The sequence below is a fragment of the Neomonachus schauinslandi genome, chromosome 10 (assembly GCF_002201575.2).
Source record: "Neomonachus schauinslandi chromosome 10, ASM220157v2, whole genome shotgun sequence".
In the NCBI taxonomy this organism is placed as follows: domain Eukaryota; kingdom Metazoa; phylum Chordata; class Mammalia; order Carnivora; family Phocidae; genus Neomonachus; species Neomonachus schauinslandi.
This window is the reverse complement of record NC_058412.1, coordinates 113,701,845-113,708,254: the sequence shown is the minus strand read 5'-3', so window position 1 is coordinate 113,708,254 and position 6,410 is coordinate 113,701,845. Positions and strand designations below refer to the sequence as shown.

At 45.2% G+C, this 6,410-nt stretch overlaps 1 non-coding gene across 1 annotated transcript; it reads left to right on the top strand.

The window, feature by feature from the left end:
- Window positions 1-5,222: 5,222 nt before the first annotated feature.
- On the top strand, window positions 5,223-5,329 carry LOC123326046. Its single transcript, XR_006540836.1, has one exon. It is a non-coding gene; the product is annotated as a U6 spliceosomal RNA (small nuclear RNA).
- Window positions 5,330-6,410: the final 1,081 nt, after the last annotated feature.

Below are 6,410 nucleotides of genomic sequence, written 5' to 3'. Positions count from 1 at the left end.
CCAATCTGCCCCCTGATTACAACCACCGGAGTGATCACCAGCAAGATCAGTGAAAAAACCACCTACCTGAGCCAAACCTAAACTGCATAGTCATGAAAAAATAAAATGGTTGTTTTTAACTATTAAGTTGGGGTGCTTTTTTTACATAGCAATAGACAATCAAATCAGCAATAATGTTCAATAACCTTTCTTAGCTCCACAAAATTCTCAAAACCTTCCCACACCTAAGAGAGTGGGAGTGTTAATAACCTCATTTTACAGATGGGAAAGCTGAGGCCCAAAAAAGGGAAATAATAGCCCCAGCCACGCAGAAAGTGAGCTGCCTCACTCATACACTTCTTTTTTTTTTTTAAGATTTTATTTATTTATTTGACAAAGACAGCGAGAGCAGGAACACAAGCAGGGGGAGTGGGAGAGGGAGAAGCAGGCTTCCCTCTGAGCAGGGAGCCCGATGTGGGACTCGATCCCAGGACTCTGGGATCATGACCTAAGCCGAAGGCAGCCGCTTAACGACTGAGCCACCCAGGCGCCCCCACTCATACACTTCTGAGTCAGCTCCTTCCACTGCATTTCCCACTGCAATAACTTCTATCCAAATGGATAAATGTATCAACAGCAGCAGAAGGAGGTGTCATATAGAAGAAGCACTGGACTGGGAGTCACAGTGGCCCAGTCTGAAGTTGACAATTGCTTGGCTGTATGAGCTTAGACAACTCAAATCACTTCCCTGTCTAAGCTTCAGTCTTTCCAATGTTTCAGTGAAGGGGAAAACTCAGAAGCTCATAGGAACCAGGCAAATCACAGACAAGGGAAGCAGGCCAGGCTGGGGCTGTGGTGGTCGGTGAGCACACATACCAGCTCCAGCAGTGTTACCATGTGGAATCTGGGCCCGGTGTGGCAGATTGCCTGATTTCTTTTCCCCTTGGAGAGATAGGAAATATCTATGGATATTTGCAGAGCCCAATGCAGGTTATAATGTGAAGTTTCCCAATGTTAAAATATTACGAATTCATTTGAATTAAAAAATATATATATGTGGAACAACAACAAAAAAATTATATTCATTTAGTCTTTGGGCTGTTCTTTTGAAATTTTGACCACTTTACTTCAAAATGCCCTGCCAGGGGCACCTGGGTGGCTCAGTCAGTTAAATGTCTGCCTTCAGCTCAGGTCATGATCCCAGGGTCCTGGGATCAAGCCCCACGGCAGGCTCCCTGCTCAGCAAAGAGTGTGTTTCTCAGTCTCCCTTTGCCCCTCTCCCCTACTCATGCTCTCTCTCGCTCTCTCTCAAATAAATAAATAAAATCTTAAAAAAAAAAAACCAACCCAAAATGCCCTGCCAGAGTTTACACGATCATCAAATAAAGATGCCTACCTGTCCTGCTTCTGCCCTACACACACATAACATTTCCATCTATCCCACTTGCGTCATAGAGCCTGAAGAGCAAGAAAGCCTTGGGTGTGGCCACCATGTTCTTCCATGGAGTCCAGCCTGCCCATACTTCTGCTGCAGGGAAAGAGGTGCAAAGGCCTAGCCTCCAAAGCCTAAAATGGGTAGAACCTCAGTAGAGGGCTAGGAGTAGAAGGGAAATAACATCTCCTCAGTACTTAACTGTGTGCTAGGCATTACAGCAGACGCTCGGCAGCATCAAAAATGGTGACGAGCCCAGACCTTCACACCCAAACAGACCTGGGTTTGAATCCTGACTCTGCCACTTGTGAATTATGTATCCTTGGGCTTATCCCTTGCCTCTCCTGGCCTCAGTTTACTCTTTTTTTACAACAGAAATCTTAACGTTTCCAGTCTCTCAAGGCTTTGGTGCGAATTAAACAGAAAAATTATATGTGGCACATATGGTGAGCTGGCTACTCCCAAATTGTTTACAGCCTCCCTTGCCAGGAAGGCTGCCTTGATTTCCTAGGGTCCCTAGGAGGTAGGGTTGCCCATACAACCTAGGTGACAGAGTTCTGGCTAGTGATATGTAAGTGAAAGTTGCTTGGTGTTACTTATCTGATAAGTATTTTTTTAATTCAAGGATAATTAACATACAGCGTTATATTAGTTTCAAGTGCACAATATAATGATTCAACAGATCTATACATTAGTCAGTGCTCATCACGAAAAGTGTACTTCCAGAAAAGTTGTGGGCTTTTTTTTTAGAGCCAGACAACTGGCATTCTTCAGCCTTTCATACTTACCCTGTGTTCTGCCTAGAACACAGGTGTGATGCAGAGGTATAGAAGCTATCCTGAAATCTTGAGAACAAAGACTGACTTGATAAGAATGATAAAGCAGAAAAACAGAAAGAGCCTGGGTTCCTCCAGACTTCTTATGCGAGATAAATGAAGCCCGATATATTCATGCCACTGTTACTTCTGATTTTTGCTTCTTGCCACCAAGCACTTCTGACTCAGACAGCATAGCTGGTTCATTGTAGTACTCAATAAACACTACCTTTGTTATTTTGCCTATGTTACTTTTTATAATCATAACCACCTATGCTGTATTATTTTTTAAGATTTTATTTATTTTTTTGAGAGAGAGAGTGCGAGTGGGAGGGACAGAGACTCTAAAGCAGACTCCGCCCTGAGCGCAGAGCCCAATGCAGAGCTCAATCTCACAACCCTGAGATCATGACCTGAGCCAAAACCAACAGTCGGATGCTCAACCGACTGAACCATCCAGTCACCTCTATGCTGTGAGTATTATTACCCTCAGTTTAGAAGGGAGAAAGACCTCTTCCCAGAGTGGGTTATGAAGTTTCAATGAAATGGGTAGCCATAATAACAGCAAACATTTATCAGCATTTGCTATGTTCCTGGCACAGCTCTAAGTGCTTCACAAGTATTAACTCACTCCTTACAGCATCCCTGGAGGAAAATGTTATTATTATTCCCACCTAACAGATGAGGAAACTGAGAGCAAAGAGGTTAAGAGACTTGCCCAAGGTCATACAGCTAGCAAGTAGCAGATCCAGGACTTGAACTCAGCAGTTTTAGGGCAGTGCCTGGCATCTGGGGATGTGTGTGTGTGTGTGGGGGGGGGGTGTGCATGTGTGTGTGTGTGTGTGTTTTAATTAGAAAAAAAGAATGTAGCTCATACAAGTTGTGACTTGTCTCAAGCCACACAGCTAGGAGGAGGTGGTAAATTTGAATCCAGGATTTGGACCCATGTCTGGATGACTCCAGACCCACATCATTAAGGGGATCCCTGTGGGTGAAGAGGTGTGTGGCCTGTAATGTTGAAGAGTCACATATATTTGCATCATGATGAGAGGCTATGCAAAGAAAAAAGCCTTGAACCATCCTCAAGGTTGCTGCCCCATCCAGATGAAGAACCCAAGGCTCAGAGAGGGAACATGACTCGCCCAAGGTCATCCAACTAGAAAGGGGCAGGGCTGGGCCTGGGATCCATGGAGCTCTACTCCATAACTATGGGGACATAGAGGCTGGAGGAAGGCTGTTCATCCCTGATCATAATGAGCCTTGAAGACAGAAATGTAGTGGCAGCAAGTGACAACCCAGCCATTATTTATATTAGAGGGCATTAAATTGAAGGGACGCACATAGCTCTTCAGTTACCAGCCAGTGCTCTGACAGCCTCACTCTTCTCTGTAAGTCCAACTATGCTTGCGTGGGGTGCAGAGAGCGGCCCCTCACACTGACTCTCTACTAAAGAGCTTAATTGTCCGAGAGAAAATACCAGCAGTCCTGCCCAGCTCTGGGCAAAGCTGCAATAAACTAATTGAAATTAAATGGCTTGGATCTCAGAAGGCAATGGGACACCGGTAGGGAAATATAGAGTATCTATTCATTCAACAAATATTTAATTAGCATTTTTATGTGCCAGCCACAGTGCCATAAACTATAAATATGGCAAAGGCCAAAGCAGGTAAAGGCCCTGCCGTCATGGAGATTATATTTGTAGGAGGATTGAAATCTACCCTCTATAACTCATAGGCACACACACACAAGAAGTATATGTTGCTTTTTATAAGTGACTTAATTTTTTTCTCGTGTCTCCCCTATTATTAAGAGAGTAAAATAGAAACTTGGTTATTAACAGTACCTTAGTCTCTGCCAGTTGAAAACAGTCTCATGTAAGTATTTAGTATCTTTTGAGTTAAGGGCTCATCTTTCTTTTGACGCCTACCCCTTCCTCAACTCAAGGTGGCATATGGGTGTCAGCCAGTCCATACATGGATCCTTGTGCTATTCTCTGGGACAGTTACCTAACAGGTCGGGAGACAGTATGTGGACCCATATGTGGCCCATCCTCCCCTCCCCACTGATTCAGTGGGAGGGTGGGAAACCCCAGGATACCAGGGCATAGAGGAAGGAAGACCCATCCGTAGCCAAAAGCCAGAGCCTCCCATATCTCCTCAGCATTCACCTCCATAGTCCAAGATGATTACTACAGCTATGACCCAAGACTCAGTTACAGGAGCACGCTTGGCCCACGCACCAGATAACGCAGCATTACTGGTGATGATGCCCAATATCCTTCAACCAATTACGGATGGGAAGTTGATGGCTACCAGCATCCTCACCCATCATGTGGGACAACTCAGAAGGGTGTTCTTGTCTCCCAGAGTTCCCCAGTGGGATTAGCTCCAGTTGCCCACAGTGGTAAATTACATGATCACACATAATTCATTGGCAGCCTTTCCTTCGCTGTCTTGCTCCCCACCCTACCAACAGTGTTTCTTGAGATCATTCCCCAAATTAACTACTTGGTCTCAAATTCTTGTCCCAAGGTCTACAATGAGCAAACCCTAAGGCACCATCCATTTAATTGCTTTTAAATGTCATATTAGGTGATGATAGATAATAAGCCAATATAGCAGAAGCCCCTTTATCTCATGCTGTCAAGACAGATATTTGATCAGTGCATCAAAAATATTAGTCCAAATGTGGATTAATTATAACATATGATACATATATACCTCAAACATTTTCGTTTGGTCTAAAATAAATAAATGTACAGATGACAATCTTTTTTTTTTTTAAAGATTTTATTTATTTATTTGACAGAGAGAGAGACAGTGAGAGCAGGAACCAAGCAGGGGGAGCAGGAGAGGGAGAAGCAGACTCCTGCTGAGCAGGGAGCCCAATGCGGGGCTTGACCTGAGCTGAAGGCAGACGCTTAATGACTGAGCCATCCAGGTGCCCCAGATGCCAATCTTTTGACAGAGGACCAATCTTCAGAAAATTCAGCATTAGTGCTCGCTTTGGCAGCACATATACTAAAATTGGAACGATACAGAGAAGATTAGCATGGCCGCTGCACAAGGATGACACACAAATTCGTGAAGCATTCCATATTTTTGTGCAAGACTAATGAACCACAGACCTGTACCCCTGAAACAAATAATACATTATATGTTAATAAAAAATTTTTTTTAAAGAAAATTCAACATTACTCACGAAGGCTTCAGGGTGAGTAGAGATATACCTGGAGAGAACTTGAAGAGGCAACGGGATGACAGAAGGGAATTAACTGGCGGCATGTCAGAGCCAGCTCTAGGACTCAAGGCTGTGAGTTCCAACCCTCATGTTAAGGTCGAAATGACCCCAAGCTTCAAGCAGTCACGATTACAGGGAAGCTGGCCAGGAACGAGCCCTCCCAGGGGCCCAGGGACAGTGGGCAACCATATTTCCCAGCACCACTACCCCAAAGAGGTGGGCAATTACTGTCCAGTCCAGTTTCACATCCCAGGACAGCTACCCTGGTGGTGTTTAACCTGCCCCAGCCAGTGACCCACAGAGATCAAATACAGAGGGCCCTCAAAGGGAGTGTGAGCTAGAACTGCCTTCCAGAATAGTGTGTTATTTTATAACAGGGTCACAGGACATCCATATGGGAAGTCTTCCAGATCACCTCACCCCCTGCCAGTGTATAGATGGGCTTCCTAAGGTACAGATTAAGGAAAGGGTTTGTTACCAACTTTACAGTTCTCATAAGGAGCACTATAGTTCATGCAAACTAAAGTGGTTTCACGGTTCCCAATGGTTTCCCCAGTGGCCATGCAGTGCTCCCCACCTTTATTCTGGAAATGAAGTCCTGGTGGTTAGTCCAGGCCATGAGCATGTGACTCAAAGCATGTCAGTTAGGGGGCACCTGGGTGGCACAGGCATTTAGGCACCGGACTCTGGGTTTCCGCTGGGGTTGTGATCTCAGGGTCTTGAGATCCAAACCCGTGTTGGGCCCCACGCTTAGCACGGAGTCTGCTTGAGATTCTCTCTCCCTCCGCCCCCCCCCAAATAAATAAATGTTTAAAAAAAACAAAAGGGGGGGTTCACCTGGGTGGCACAGTTAAGCATCCGACTCTTGGTTTTGGCTCAGGTTGTGAGATCGGGCCCCAAGTTCTCTCTCCCTCTCCCTGCCCTTCCCCCTGTGTGCTCTCTCT